This window comes from Bufo bufo, chromosome 11 (genome assembly GCF_905171765.1).
Source record: "Bufo bufo chromosome 11, aBufBuf1.1, whole genome shotgun sequence".
In the NCBI taxonomy this organism is placed as follows: Eukaryota; Metazoa; Chordata; class Amphibia; order Anura; family Bufonidae; genus Bufo; species Bufo bufo.
Genome location: NC_053399.1, coordinates 94,198,173 through 94,215,431, shown reverse-complemented (window position 1 = coordinate 94,215,431; position 17,259 = coordinate 94,198,173). Strand labels below are relative to the sequence as shown.

Below are 17,259 nucleotides of genomic sequence, written 5' to 3'. Positions count from 1 at the left end.
AAATGAGACAAAGATAAATAATTTCAGAACTTTTTCCTTTAATGTGATCTATAAACTGTACCACTGAATTGAAAAACAAACTCAAATCTTTTAGGTGGAGGGAAGAAAAAAACTAACTAAAATAATGTGGTTGCATAAGTGTGCACACCCTCTTCTAACTGATGATGTAGCTGTGTTCAGAATTAAGCAATCACATTCAGAATCCTGTTACATAGGAGTCAGCATACACCGGCCATCATGTAAAGTGCCTCTGATTAACCCCAAATAAAGTTCAGCTGCTCTAGTTGGACTTTCCTGAAAATTTAGTCGCATCCCACAGCAAAAGCCATAGTCCACAGAGAGCTTCCAAAGCATCAGAGGGATCTCATTGTTAAAGGGTATCAGTCAGGAGAAGGGTACAAAAGAATTTCCAAGGCATTAGATCTACCATGGAACACAGTGAAGACAGTCATCATCAAGTGGAGAAAATATGGCACAACAGTGACATTACCAAGAACTGGACGTCCCTCCAAAATTGATGAAAAGACGAGAAGAAAACTGGTCTGGGAGGGACCAAGAGGCTTACAGCAACATTAACCACCTCAGCCCCCAGTGCTTAAACACCCTGAAAGACCAGGCCACTTTTTACACTTCTGACCTACACTACTTTCACCGTTTATTGCTCGGTCATGCAACTTACCACCCAAATGAATTTTACCTCCTTTTCTTCTCACTAATAGAGCTTTCATTTGGTGGTATTTCATTGCTGCTGACATTTTTACTTTTTTTGTTATTAATCGAAATTTAACGATTTTTTTGCAAAAAAAATGACATTTTTCACTTTCAGTTGTAAAATTTTGCAAAAAAAACGACATCCATATAGAAATTTTGCTCTAAATTTATAGTTCTACATGTCTTTGATAAAAAAAAAATGTTTGGGTAGAAAAAAAATGGTTTGGGTAAAAGTTATAGCGTTTACAAACTATGGTACAAAAATGTGAATTTCCGCTTTTTGCAGCAGCTCTGACTTTCTGAGCACCTGTCATGTTTCCTGAGGTTCTACAATGCCCAGACAGTACAAACACCCCACAAATGACCCCATTTCTGAAAGTACACACCCTAAGGTATTCGCTGATGGGCATAGTGAGTTCATAGAACTTTTTATTTTTTGTCACAAGTTAGCGGAAAATGATGATTTTTTTTTTTTTTTTTTTTTTTTCTTACAAAGTCTCATATTCCACTAACTTGTGACAAAAAATAAAAAGTTCTATGAACTCACTATGCCCATCAGCGAATACCTTGGGGTCTCTTCTTTCCAAAATGGGGTCACTTGTGGGGTAGTTATACTGCCCTGGCATTCTAGGGGCCCAAATGTGTGGTAAGGAGTTTGAAATCAAATTCAGTAAAAAATGACCTGTGAAATCCGAAAGGTGCTCTTTGGAATATGGGCCCCTTTGCCCACCTAGGCTGCAAAAAAGTGTCACACATCTGGTATCCCCGTACTCAGGAGAAGTTGAGGAATGTGTTTTGGGGTGTCTTTTTACATATACCCATGCTGGGTGAGATAAATATCTTGGTCAAATGACAACTTTGTATAAAAAAATGGGAAAAGTTGTCTTTTGCCAAGATATTTCTCTCACCCAGCATGGGTATATATAAAATGACACCCCAAAACACATTCCCCACCTTCTCCTGAGTACGGAGATACCAGATGTGTGACACTTTTTTGCAGCCTAGGTGGGCAAAGGGGCCCATATTCCAAAGAGCACCTTTCGGATTTCACTTGTCATTTTTTACTGAATTTGATTTCAAACTCCTTACCACACATTTGGGCCCCTAGAATGCCAGGGCAGTATAACTACCCCACAAGTGACCCCATTTTGGAAAGAAGACACCCCAAGGTATTCCGTGAGGGGCATGGCGAGTTCCTAGAATTTTTTATTTTTTGTCACAAGTTAGTGGAAAATGATGATTTTTTTTTTTTTTTTTTTTTTTTTTTTTTTTCATACAAAGTCTCATATTCCACTAACTTGTGACAAAAAATAAAAACTTCCATGAACTCACTATGCCCATCAGCGAATACCTTGGGGTCTATTCTTTCCAAAATGGGGTCACTTGTGGGGTAGTTATACTGCCCTGGCATTCTAGGGGCCCAAATGTGTGGTAAGGAGTTTGAAATCAAATTCTGTAAAAATTGACCTGTGAAATCCGAAAGGTGCTCTTTGGCATATGGGCCCCTTTGCCCACCTAGGCTGCAAAAAAGTGTCACACATCTGGTATCTCTGTATTCAGGAGAAGTTGAGGAATGTGTTTTGGGGTGTCTTTTTACATATACCCATGCTGGGTGAGATAAATATCTTGGTCAAATGCCAACTTTGTATAAAAAAATGGGAAAAGTTGTCGTTTGCCAAGATATTTCTCTCACCCAGCATGGGTATATATAAAATGACACCCCAAAACACATTCCCCACCTTCTCCTGAGTACGGAGATACCAGATGTGTGACACTTTTTTGCAGCCTAGGTGGGCAAAGGGGCCCATATTCCAAAGAGCACCTTTCGGATTTCACTTGTCATTTTTTACAGAATTTGATTTCAAACTCCTTACCACACATTTGGGCCCCTAGAATGCCAGGGCAGTATAACTACCCCACAAGTGACCCCATTTTGGAAAGAAGAGACCCCAAGGTATTCGCTGATGGGCATAGTGAGTTCATGGAAGTTTTTATTTTTTGTCACAAGTTAGTGGAATATGAGACTTTGTATAAAAAAAAAAAAAAAAAAAAAAAAAATCAGCATTTTCCACTAACTTGTGACAAAAAATAAAAAATTCTAGGAACTCGCCATGCCCCTCACGGAATACCTTGGGGTGTCTTCTTTCCAAAATGGGGTCACTTGTGTGGTAGTTATACTGCCCTGGCATTTTCCAGGGGCCCTAATGTGTGTTAGGTAGGTAAATGACCTGTGAAATCCTAAAGGTGCTCTTTGGAATATGGGCCCCTTTGCCCACCTAGGCTGCAAAAAAGTGTCACACATGTGGTATCGCCGTATTCAGGAGAAGTTGGGGAATGTGTTTTGGGGTGTCATTTTACATATACCCTTGCTGGGTGAGAGAAATATCTTGGCAAAAGACAACTTTTCCCATTTTTTTATACAAAGTTGGCATTTGACCAAGATATTTCTCTCACCCAGCATGGGTATATGTAAAATGACACCCCAAAACACATTCCCCAACTTCTCCTGAGTACGGCGATACCACATGTGTGACACTTTTTTGCAGCCTAGATGCGCAAAGGGGCCCACATTCATTTTATGAGGGCATTTTTAGACATTTGGATACCAGACTTCTTCTCACGCTTTGGGGCCCCTAGAATGCCAGGGCAGTATAAATACCCCACATGTGACCCCATTTTGGAAAGAAGACACCCCAAGGTATTCAATGAGGGGCATGGCGAGTTCATAGAAATTTTTTTTTTTTGGCACAAGTTAGCGGAAATTGATATTTTTTATTTTTTTCTCACAAAGTCTCCCGTTCCGCTAACTTGGGACAAAAATTTCAATCTTTCATGGACTCAATATGCCCCTCACGGAATACCTGGGGGTGTCTTCTTTCCGAAATGGGGTCACATGTGGCGTATTTATACTGCCCTGGCATTCTAGGGGCCCTAAAGCGTGAGAAGAAGTCTGGAATATACATGTCTAAAAAATTTTACGCATTTGGATTCCGTGAGGGGTATGGTGAGTTCATGTGAGATTTTATTTTTTGACACAAGTTAGTGGAATATGAGACTTTGTAAGAAAAATAAATAAAAATTCCGCTAACTTGGGCCAAAAAAATGTCTGAATGGAGCCTTACAGGGGGGTGATCAATGACAGGGGGGTGATCAATGACAGGGGGGTGATCAATGACAGGGGGGTGATCAGGGAGTCTATATGGGGTGATCACCACAGTCATTGATCATGCCCCTGTAAGGCTTCATTCAGACGTCCGGATGCGTTTTGCGGATCCGATCCATCTATCAGTGGATCCGTAAAAATCATGCGGACGTCTGAATGGAGCTTTACAGGGGGGTGATCAATGACAGGGGTGTAATCAATGACAGGGGGGTGATCAGGGAGTCTATATGGGGTGATCACCACAGTCATTGATCACGCCCCTGTAAGGCTTCATTCAGACGTCCGGATGCGTTTTGCGGATCCGATCCATCTATCAGTGCATCCGTAAAAATCATGCGGACATCTGAATGGAGCTTTACAGGGGGGTAATCAATGACAGGGGGGTGATCAGGGAGTCTATATGGGGTGATCACCACAGTCATTGATCATGCCCCTGTAAGGCTTCATTCAGACGTCCGGATGCGTTTTGCGGATCCGATCCATCTATCAGTGGATCCGTAAAAATCATGCGGACGTCTGAATGGAGCTTTACAGGGGGGTGATCAATGACAGGGGTGTAATCAATGACAGGGGGGTGATCAGGGAGTCTATATGGGGTGATCACCACAGTCATTGATCACGCCCCTGTAAGGCTTCATTCAGACGTCCGGATGCGTTTTGCGGATCCGATCCATCTATCAGTGGATCCGTAAAAATCATGCGGACGTCTGAATGGAGCTTTACAGGGGGGTGATCAATGACAGGGGTGTAATCAATGACAGGGGGGTGATCAGGGAGTCTATATGGGGTGATCACCACAGTCATTGATCACGCCCCTGTAAGGCTTCATTCAGACGTCCGGATGCGTTTTGCGGATCCGATCCATCTATCAGTGCATCCGTAAAAATCATGCGGACATCTGAATGGAGCTTTACAGGGGGGTGATCAATGACAGGGGGGTGATCAGGGAGTCTATATGGGGTGATAACCACAGTCATTGATCATGCCCCTGTAAGGCTTCATTCAGACGTCCGGATGCATTTTGCGGATCCGATCCATCTATCAGTGGATCCGTAAAAATCATGCGGACGTCTGAATGGAGCTTTACAGGGGGGTGATCAATGACAGGGGGGTAATCAATGACAGGGGGGTGATCAGGGAGTCTATATGGGGTGATCACCACAGTCATTGATCACGCCCCTGTAAGGCTTCATTCAGACGTCCGGATGCGTTTTGCGGATCCGATCCATCTATCAGTGCATCCGTAAAAATCATGCGGACATCTGAATGGAGCTTTACAGGGGGGTAATCAATGACAGGGGGGTGATCAGGGAGTCTATATGGGGTGATCACCACAGTCATTGATCATGCCCCTGTAAGGCTTCATTCAGACGTCCGGATGCGTTTTGCGGATCCGATCCATCTATCAGTGGATCCGTAAAAATCATGCGGACGTCTGAATGGAGCTTTACAGGGGGGTGATCAATGACAGGGGTGTAATCAATGACAGGGGGGTGATCAGGGAGTCTATATGGGGTGATCACCACAGTCATTGATCACGCCCCTGTAAGGCTTCATTCAGACGTCCGGATGCGTTTTGCGGATCCGATCCATCTATCAGTGGATCCGTAAAAATCATGCGGACGTCTGAATGGAGCTTTACAGGGGGGTGATCAATGACAGGGGTGTAATCAATGACAGGGGGGTGATCAGGGAGTCTATATGGGGTGATCACCACAGTCATTGATCACGCCCCTGTAAGGCTTCATTCAGACGTCCGGATGCGTTTTGCGGATCCGATCCATCTATCAGTGCATCCGTAAAAATCATGCGGACATCTGAATGGAGCTTTACAGGGGGGTAATCAATGACAGGGGGGTGATCAGGGAGTCTATATGGGGTGATCACCACAGTCATTGATCATGCCCCTGTAAGGCTTCATTCAGACGTCCGGATGCGTTTTGCGGATCCGATCCATCTATCAGTGGATCCGTAAAAATCATGCGGACGTCTGAATGGAGCTTTACAGGGGGGTGATCAATGACAGGGGTGTAATCAATGACAGGGGGGTGATCAGGGAGTCTATATGGGGTGATCACCACAGTCATTGATCACGCCCCTGTAAGGCTTCATTCAGACGTCCGGATGCGTTTTGCGGATCCGATCCATCTATCAGTGCATCCGTAAAAATCATGCGGACATCTGAATGGAGCTTTACAGGGGGGTGATCAATGACAGGGGGGTGATCAGGGAGTCTATATGGGGTGATAACCACAGTCATTGATCATGCCCCTGTAAGGCTTCATTCAGACGTCCGGATGCATTTTGCGGATCCGATCCATCTATCAGTGCATCCGTAAAAATCATGCGGACATCTGAATGGAGCTTTACAGGGGGTGATCAATGACAGGGGGGGGTGATCAATGACAGGGGGGTAATCAATGACAGGGGGGTGATCAGGGAGTCTATATGGGGTGATCACCACAGTCATTGATCACGCCCCTGTAAGGCTTCATTCAGACGCCCGTATGCGTTTTGCGGATCCGATCCATCCATCAGTGGATCCGTAAAAATCATGCGGACATCTGAATGGAGCTTTACAGGGGGTTGATCAATGACAGGGGTGTAATCAATGACAGGGGGGTGATCAGGGAGTCTATATGGGGTGATCAGGGGCTAATAAGGGGTTAATAAGTGACGGGGGGGGGGTGTAGTGTAGTGTAGTGGTGCTTGGTGGGACTTTACTGAGCTACCTGTGTCCTCTGGTGGTCGATCCAAACAAAGGGGACCACCAGAGGACCAGGTAGCAGGTATATTAGACGCTGTTATCAAAACAGCGTCTAATATACCTGTTAGGGGTTAAAAAAAACACATCTCCAGCCTGCCAGCGAACGATCGCCGCTGGCAGGCTGGAGATCAACTCTCTTACCTTCCGTTCCTGTGAGCGCGCGCGCCTGTGTGCGCGCGTTCACAGGAAATCTCGCGTCTCGCGAGAGGACGCACCGGCGCGTCCACCCAGAAGAGCAGGGCCGCCGCAAAGACGCAATCCTGCGTACGGCGGTCCTGAGGTGGTTAAAGGAGCTGCAGGAATATCTGGCAAGTACTGGCTGTGTGGTACATGTGACAACAATCTCCCGTATTCTTCATATGTCTGGGCTATGGGGTAGAGTGGCAAGACGAAAGCCTTTTCTTACAAACATCCAAGCCAGGCTACATTTTGCAAAAACACATCTGAAGTCTCCCAGAAGCATGTGGAAAAAGGTGTTATGGTCTGATGAAACCAAGGTCGAACTTTTGGCCATAATTCCAAAAGATATGTTTGGTGCAAAAACAACACTGCACATCACCAAAAGAACCCCATCCCCACAGAGAAGCATGGTGGTGGCAGCATCATGCCAAGGGGCTGTTTTTATTCAGCTAGAACTGGGGCCTTAGTTAAGCTAGAGGTTAGGTTCCAAATACCATTCAATATTGGCACAAAACCTTCAGGCTTCTGCTAGAAAGCTGAACATGAAGAGGAACTTCATCTTTCAGCATGACAACGACCCAAAGCATACATCCAAATCAACAAAGGAATGGCTTCACCAGAAGAAGAGTAAAGGTTTGGAATGGCCCAGCCAGAGCCCAGACCTGAATCCGATTGAAAATCTGTGGGGTGATCTGAAGAGGGCCGTGCCCAGGAGTTGCCCTCGCAATCTGACAGATTTGGAAGTCTTTTTGCAAAGAAGAGTCAAAATGTGCCATGCTGATAGACTCATACCCAAAAAGACTGAGTGCTGTAATAAAATCAAAATGTGCTTCAACAAAGTATGAGTTTAAGGGTGTGCAAACTTATGCAACCATAATATTTTTATTTTTATATTTTTTCTTCCCTCCACCTACAAGATTTCAGTTTGTTTTTCAAATAAGTTGTACAGTTTATAGGTCACATTAAAGGTGAAAAAGTTCTGTTTTATCTTTGTCTCATTATTTTTTTCACATCACAGAAACCTGACATTTTAACAGGGGTGTGTAGACTTTTTATATCCACTGTATGTGAAGCAAATTAACTGAAAAGAATAAAACTGTTGGAAGGGGAGTGTTGAAAGTGTCAGACCCCACTGATCCTGAGGAGAGGCCACCCTGGTCAAAAGGTCACTGGTTTATTACATGTGCACTTGCATGAACAAATAAGTATTGTTTCACCAAGGTAATTACAACTACATATTATAAGAAAATGTAGCCTTTAACCACTTCCCAACCAGGCGATTTTCTGTTTTTGCATTTTTGTTTTTCATTCCCTGCCTTCCTGGAGCCATAACTCTTAAATTTTTGAGGTTATTTAGCCATATGAAGGCTTGTTTTCTGTAGGAAAAGTTACACTTTGTAATGGCACCGCTAATACTACTTACAGTGTAGTGGGAAGCTGGAAAAATTCCAAATGGTGATCTGTACTGTGTGTGTATGACTTTTAGATCAATTTTAATAATTTTATTTAAGCAGATGAACTGACAAAAAAGGACGCATCAGCTATTTAGAATTTTTTTCTCATTACGGCACTTACTGCAAGGGATAAATACGCATATTTTAAGAGTACGGGTATTTTGGGATGCGGTAATGCCTATGAACCTTATTTTTTTATTATTTACTTTTAATATGGGGAAAAGGGGTATTTTGCATTTTTAGATATATTTTTTACATATATTTTTTTACCTTTTTGTTTCACTCTTTTTAAGACCCCCTAGGGGACTTGCACATTCAATCATACCATTGCCGTCTAAGGGAAATTTGCTATGTTCCATAGGAACATTGCAGTGGCAGGCATGGGAGCCTCTATCAGGTTTGAGGCTACCACAAGCAAACAAGTGGCTGCTTTGATCTCGATGCTGGGAAGCTGTTCAGACCCCGGGAGTGCAGCATTCCCAGGGAAAGACACCTCAGATGTTGTGGTTACGACAGACATTAGCTCTGGGAGTCTGCTGTACAGAACAGTACGCACTCGGAGACGATGGTGTCTGCTCGAGTGGACACAATCCTTAAAGATCTGACATGCAATGTTAGAAAGGGGTTCATTTTCATGGCAAAATTCAAATAAAATCTATGTAAACACCTCTGGGGTCAAAATGCTCACTATAATTCATATAGAATAAATTGCATTCTTTGGGGTGTAGTTTCTAAAATGGGGCCTTTGAGGGTGAAGGTTCTCATGTGTTTTGGAAGCTAAAGGCCTCAGCGCACCGAGATGAAGGATGGGGATCAGCACTGACCACAGAGCGCACAAACACAAGCCTTCAACAAGATTTACATCCAAATTACAAAAAGATTCAGAAATCATATAATTCACAAAAAAATCACAAATACAATATTTTATGTAAATAACTACTATATGATTCTTTCTATAGTTTCATTCAGACCATCAGGAACTAGGGAACTGAAAGGAAATATCTTTTATTTTTTTTTTATATATAAATATCTTTATTAATTTTCTTGAGCCAAAGCAATATAAAAAGGTATCTGGTCACAGAGAGTAGGTACATACGACAGGTACATTTATGCAGTATATCCCTTGATACCGGGCTACGTATATATACACATAGACATCAATATCAAAGACACTCCGGTTTAGTCCCAACTCTCTGTCACTCATATCAAAGCAAAACCACCACCACCCCCCCAAAAAACCGACCGTCTCCGCTCCCAATACAGTGTCCTGTTGCTGGGGAAAGGAGACTGGGCTCTCTATTCCCTGCTGGACACTCTGCCGCTGGGGGACAGGACCGACTGTCTCTGCCCCCTGTAACTCCGCCTGCCGCTGGGGAAAGGAGACTGGGCTCCCAATCCCCAATAAATCACTCTGCTGCTGGGGGGCAGGAACAACTACCTCTGCCCCCTGTAACTCAGCCTGCCGCTGGGGAGGGAGGACGCTGCTCTCCTCTCCCTGCACTTCACACTGCCTTCCCGGCATATCACTCTGCTGCTGGGGGGCAGGAACAACTACCTCTGCCCCCTGTAACTCAGCCTGCCGCTGGGGAGGTAGGGCGCTGCTCTCCTCTCCCTGCACTTCACACTGCCGCTGGGGAATGGAGACTGGGCTCCCAATTCCCTGCAGGACCGGTGGAGAGACCTCGGTCCCATCTCTACCGGCCACCTGGGGTCCTTCCCAGTAACACTCTACAATATCTGCCCAGCTGAATGGGTCTGGATCTGGGTCTGTCACCTTACCGTCCTGCTGAGCCTTCTCAATAGAGTGGAAGAGATCTCGGTAGTCCTGCTCCAGTTCCCACTCCAGGGTTGCTAGGTGAGCCAGGTCTTGCTCTACCTCATGGGGGTCATCCCACTCATGCCTAGCCTCCCTCTCATAGAAAATGTCCTGAAGTCTGGACTGTACAGGGCTCCCGAAGTCAGGCTCTGCAAAGGACTCCCATAACAAACCAGGACCATAAAACTCCTCTCCCTCTGGCTTGTCATGTTCGGCTGTCCAGGGTAAATACTGTGCCATATACCACCAAAGCACCTGGTAGGCATCCTCCAGCCATAGCTCCTGCCATACCCGGTGCTCTAGATCCTTCACCCATTCCTCCAGGGGCTGCTCTCCCAGGAAGGGCATCCGCAGGGCCACTTGCTTCTGCAACTGCTGCTCTTCACTGGGGAGACTCTCACCCCGCTGGTATTGTACACTATCCAGGGCCTGGTACCAGATGCCTTTCCTTAATGCATCCCGGCCATCCAGGTCCTCCTCCTCGTATAACACTGCTGGTTCCATCCTGGTGCTTTTAGGGTCGCTGTACTGGGACATGCGTTGCCTTTAAATTGTAGAATCCAAAGAAATGGTGTCTCCTGTAGCTGTCCTTCTGGCTGTAGGAACGATCCCACCGCTGCCACCAATGTAACGGACCGTTTCAGCAGACAAGGGGTTAAAATCTGTTCAGGCGATGTGCCCCTTTCTGAGAGACAGGCACAGCTACTTGCAGAACACCAAACTCCCGAACTGGATACAAAATAGCACTCCAAACTGGAACCTCACGAATAGCTGCTAGCAGACGAACAGGGATCAGCTTACACTTCTGGCAATCGGTCTTCTAACAGCATACAGCGAATCCCCCCAATAACGAGACAAGGCTCTGTGTTGAGGGTCAAGCAGTGGTCTGACTGTACTTCACGTACAGCCTCTTTTATTCATAAACCACAAACATAGTACTGCCCACAGGGGTTTGAAATACAACCAATCAGTAATTTACAACACATACAATGTAACTACAGCAACCAATCGTTCGCGCCCCCAGAGGACCAGAATGAAGGACAACATATCCCCACAATGCATCATGGTCTCCTCCTCTCTGTCCCGGAGACAACCTGAGGAGCAATCCAATTATCTCTGAGGACAAAGGGAGATCGCCAATACACATGTGAGGACAACAGAACAGACATCACCATTTAAACACACAATGGGACAATGGCACAATAGAAACACACCCAGCATATTTCTCCCAAGCTGACAAGTTACACTTATTATAAATTGTCACAACTTTGTGAGTTTACATTGGCCATACATATAACTTACATCAATTTAAACAGTATAACTTGGGGACAAACCTATCCAAAATTCACTTGAATCGGTTCAGGGGTTTAAAAGTTAGTATATGGCCCATAATCCAGGGGCAAGAGGCCAGCCGCCAGTCCTCTCCAAAACCCAGTGGCGAGGTCGGTTTCGCCACACATCTCCCCCCCCCAGGGAAGACTAACCAGATACCTGACCTCACGCCGGTCGGTACCTGAGTTAGTCTGGCAGCCCACCCACAACCAAATACTGGACCTGTTGACTTTAGTAGCCTGTCTCTTTCCAGTGAGTCCACCAAGGTTATGTTGGAAGCTGGTACTCCCGGTCTCTGTGTTGCTCCCTGGCTTGAAGTGGAGGTTGCTTTGTGGGCAGGTATCAGCGGTACATATAACTTACATCAATTTAAACAGTATAACTTGGGGGCAAACCTATCCAAAATTCACTTGAATCGGTTCAGGGGTTTAAAAGTTAGTATATGGCCCATAATTCAGGGGCAAGAGGCCAGCAGCCAGTCCTCTCCAAAACCCAGTGGCGAGGTCGGTTTCGCCACACCCTGCAGCTGCAAGAGAGCATTTCAAGCAACTGAATTCTTGTCCCTTATTACTGTATATTTTAGATAGGAGATTCGGGGTAACATATAATCGGTGTATTATTTTAAATTGAGTCAAACGGTGCTGTCGTGAGAGGGAAGCCTTTTTGATATTTTGATATATTTCCCGCCATTGTGAAGGGTTACATTCCCCTATATCCGCGTTCCATTTATCTACACTTTTAAATTTAGTGACCGTGCTTAATTCCTCAATAAATCTCCTATAAAGTAGTGAGACCCTAACTTTTTTCCCTACTGAATTATAACAAAATAATGAGAATCTCTGAGTGCTTATTTTCGAGGGCGTTTTTTTAAGCGTGCATGCTAATGCATGTTGTAGTTGAAGATATCTATAGTGTTCTAATGCAGTGATTGGTGTCTGAAAAAACAATTCCCCTATCGGTTTAATTTTCCCTTTCGTGCATATGTGTGAAAATAGCGTAATGCCTCTCCGAGTCCAATAATCATTTTCATTAAGGGCCAAGAACTCTGTTAGCGCAGGGTTGTCCCATAACGGGGTAAACTCCAAAACTTGAGGAGCCTGGGTAAGTTCCTTAGTTTTATTCCAGGCCTTCTGTAGCGCTGAACCAATAGGACAAAAATGGTCCACACGCTCCAGAAGTCCGGATTCCAATATGCTGAATATGTTATGTGTAGACTGTTGGCGTTGTCCTATAATATGAGATATTAATGCTCCATCCCCCGTATTGATACACCACTGTAATTGTGAGCACAGGTAATAACTTTGAAAGTGAGGCAGGCCAAGGCCACCATTACTTGCAGCCAATCGTAAATATTGTAGCTTAATGCGGACCCTTTTCCTGTCCCATATCAGGTCATTAATCAATCGATCAATCAAATTAAAAACACTATCTTCGATCCAAGCAGGGCAAGAGCTGATCGTGTACAATATCCAGGGCAACAAAACCATTTTAATCAGCTCAATTCTGTTGATCTGGGAAGGCGGGAGTTTCTGCCAAACCCTAATCTTCTCCCTTATTTTCCCAACTAGGGGAGTGATGTTTAATATGTTATAATCCCTAATGGTGCTACCAATTTTTATCCCTAGATATTCTAAGTGGTCTGTTGGAGCAATAATTCTGACCTTGAGGTCATTTAAGGGAGGCATCCGGTTAAGGGGGAAGAGGACAGACTTTGCCCAATTTATCTCATATCCGGCGACGCTACCAAACTCCTCTATTATTCGCATAACGCCAGGGATGCTTCTCCATCCGTCCTTCAGATAGAGCAATACGTCATCCGCATACAAGCAGATCTTGTCATCCACCCCCCTACCACCGAATCCCACAATGCTCGGCCCGTATCCTGCAAGCGAGAGGTTCCATAAAGACTGAAAAGAGGAGTGGAGAGAGTGGGCACCCCTGTCGAGTCCCCCGCTTTAGGGAGAAGGCAGGGGTAAGCCCCCCGTTAATATTAATTCTGGCCGTCGGTCCACTATATAGCAATTTGACCCATGCGATAAATTTTTGACCCAGATTCATCCTATGCATGACCCGCCAGAGGAAGGACCACTCCACCCGATCAAACGCCTTAGCGGCGTCCAAGGACAGGATGGAGCGGTCCTTTCCCCCCCCAATCTGGACATTAAGAATGGTTCGACGTATATTGGTCTGGATCTGACGCCCGGGGATAAACCCTGTCTGATCTGTATGAACTAGGCCAGCTATTACTTTTTTTAGCCTGTTGGCTAGAACTTTTGCAATTATTTTAGAATCTGCATTGAGCAGCGATATAGGGCGGTAGGCTTCAACTTTATTTCCATTTTTCCCCTTCTTCAGGATCAGTGTGATAGTTGCCTCCGTCAAAGACGGGGGCAGCTTTCCACATTTACTAGATTCATTCAGGACCTGCAGCAACCCGGGCAGGAGGACCCCCGCATGGCTCTTGTATATGCCATACGGGAGCCCATCCGATCCGGGTGCCGAAGAGCCCCGAGCCTCCTGCGTAACCGCCTGTTGTTCTCCCAAGGAGATGGGGGCACACAAGAAAGGAAATATCTAATAAGTTTCCCTGTTAATTGCTTGTAGTCTATTTTTATGGTTTTATGCCCATTTGATGGTTGTATCTGCAGAAAGAAGCAGATTGTCTCTGAAACGTGTCATACAAACCTGTCATTTTAGTATTTTGTATGTTTTAAATAAAACCTTTTTATGTGCATCGATGTGCGGACAGCTCCCTGGTGTACCCGGTGAATCTTCTATACATAGCTTATCCATGGAACCTTTGGGTTTCGATCTGCAAGGAGCTGCAATCCTTATAAACAAGAGGTAGTCACCTCCACAAAGTTTTTAACTGAGCTTCGCCAGGCCAAAAACTGCAGAATTAAGGCAATAAGTATCAAACCTTGTTTCCACTAAATGGATCCTCCCCACTGTGCTCTGTCTGGTTGTAAGATAACTGGCTGCAGCAGGAGCCTTGCCCCAATCTTCAGTAGGACAAAATGAATGTTCAGCCCAACTCCCTCAGCTGGACTGTAGTGAAGATTGAACTGATCAGCAGGAGATCACCCCCTATATTTGTTTCCAAAAATGCTGCAGATTGACAATAGGGGAAGGAGTATTGAATAGGGGAAGGAGTATTGCCTTTGAAGTTGTACCCTTTCTTTCTAGGTATAGTGTTTCTTTAACTTTTATTCACCTAAAAAGCTAATTTGTTTCTGAATATTAATCTAAGTGGCCAACAAAAAGGTACAGTAGTTAACATCTCCTTTGGGTGCAGGTGTGGAGAGATAGCCATCAGGGCAATATTGCTGATAGTTGGTGTGGACCTTGGTTTAACTGACTCCAGATTTCCAAGCACGAACAGCTACACCTACAGAAGCATCTGTGAGTGGACATTGTGCTGGTCTTATACCTCCTGTTGGGTTACACTAATACTAGTTATACATTTAAACTAAGGGGAGCAACTACAGGTGAGCAAAGTTCTCAAAACTTCGATTCGGCTGCTTTGCCGAATTTCACACTGCTGCTCCCCAGTCATTGAACCCCTCAAATGCCATGTTCATAGCTGATCGCAGCAACTGAGATGATGAAGAATTTAAATACTCACCTTATCCATTTGCTCAAGAAGAGTCCGCTGTGGCCATCTTAATTGAAGATCAGATCCAGTGCAAAATCTCACGCGGTGCGTGTGATGACGTCATCACGCTGGCCGGCGAGGTGACATCATACTTCACCGCGCACAAGATTTCGCGCTGGATCTTCAATCAAGATGGAATCGGCGGAGTCTTCGCACGCAAATGGATGTGGTGAGTATAATTTTTTTTTTACCGCCATTTTAGGGAAATTTTATTTGTTACCACGAAGCACAAGGAAATTTGGCTTTGCGGCAAATGTAATTTTCCCTGAAATTCGGATCGAAGTCCACTTTGTGAACTTCAATTCGCTCAAGACTAGTAGCAACAACCTCCAATGAACCGGGACTATATGCCTGATAATGCTACTTCTCTTCTGTTTTACAGGGTTGGTTCTCCTACAAGAAGGTAAGCTTCATCCTTTCATGCTTTATTCTCTATAATAGAACCTTATATATGGAGAACCGTGATGTCACTTGTATCACACATGCGCTGTGTAAGTTCATACTTGGAGGTTTAGTCCATGTTCTCACCATTGTGGTATTTTAAATGGATTAACATACAGGTAATTACAATTACATGGACCAGCCGGGTGTAGCTATTACAGTAAAGATGTACAGTCGTGGCCAAAAGTTTAGAGAATTACATAAAGATTGGAAATTGTAAAAGTTGCTGCTTAAGTTTTTATAATAGCAATTTTCATATACTCCAGAATGTTATGAAGAGTGATCAGATGAATTGCATAGTCCTTCTTTGCCATGAAAATTAACTTAATCCCCAAAAAAACTTTCCACTGCATTTCATTGCTGTCATTAAAGGACCTGCTGAGATCATTTCAGTAATCGTCTTGTTAACTCAGGTGAGAATGTTGACGAGCACAAGGCTGGAGATCATTATGTCAGGCTGATTGGGTTAAAATGGCAGACTTGACATGTTAAAAGGAGGGCGATGCTTGAAATCATTGTTCTTCCATTGTTAACCATGGTGACCTGCAAAGAAACGCGTGCAGCCATCATTGCGTTGCATACAAATGGCTTCACAGGCAAGGATATTGTGGCTACTAAGATTGCACCTCAATCAACAATTTATAGGATCATCAAGAACTTCAAGGAAAGAGGCTCAATTCTTGTTAAGAAGGCTTTAGGGCGTCCAAGAAAGTCCAGCAAGCGCCAAGATCGTCTCCTAAAGAGGATTCAGCTGCGGGATCGGAGTGCCACCAGTGCAGAGCTTGCTCAGGAATGGCAGCAGGCAGGTGTGAGCGCATCTGCACGCACAGTGAGGCGAAGACTTTTGGAAGATGGCCTGGTGTCAAGAAGGGCAGCAAAGAAGCCACTTCTCTCCAAAAAACACATCAGGGACAAATTGATCTTCTGCAGAAAGTATGGTGAATGGACTGCTGAGGACTGGGGCAAAGTCATATTCTCAGATGAAGCCTCTTTCTGATTGTTTGGGGCATCTGGAAAAAGGCTTGTCCGGAGAAGAAAAGGTGAGCGCTACCATCAGTCCTGTGTCATGCCAACAGTAAAGCATCCTGAGACCATTCATGTGTGGGGTTGCTTCTCATCCAAGGGAGAGGGCTCACTCACAATTTTGCCCAAAAACACAGCCACGAATAAAGAATGGTACCAAAATACCCTCCAACAGCAACTTCTTCCAACAATCCAACAACAGTTTGGTGAAGAACAATGCATTTTCCAGCACGATGGAGCACCGTGCCTTAAGGCAAAAGTGATAACTAAGTGGCTCGGGGACCAAAACGTTGACATTTTGGGTCCATGGCCTGGAAACTCCCCAGATCTTAATCCCATTGAGAACTTGTGGTCAATCCTCAAGAGGTGGGTGGACAAACAAAAACCCACTAATTCTGACAAACTCCAAGAAGTGATTATGAAAGAATGGGTTGCTATCAGTCAGGAATTGGCCCAGAAGTTGATTGAGAGCATGCGCAGTCGGATTGCAGAGGTCCTGAAAAAGAATGGCCAACACTGCAAATACTGACTCTTTGCATAAATGTCATGTAATTGTCGATAAAAGCCTTTGAAACGTATGAAGTGCGTGTAATAATATTTCACTACATCACAGAAACAACTGAAACAAAGATCTAAAAGCAGTTTAGCAGCAAACTTTGTGAAAACTAATATTTGTGTCATTCTCAAAACTTTTGGCCACGACTGTACATAGACTTA

General features: G+C 44.6%; 1 protein-coding gene across 1 annotated transcript in view; it reads left to right on the top strand.

Moving 5' to 3' along the window:
• The window catches only part of LOC120981568, a 181,721-nt gene that overhangs the window by 68,831 nt on the left and 95,631 nt on the right, over nt 1–17,259 (top strand). The gene's annotated exons all lie outside the window — the stretch shown is intronic.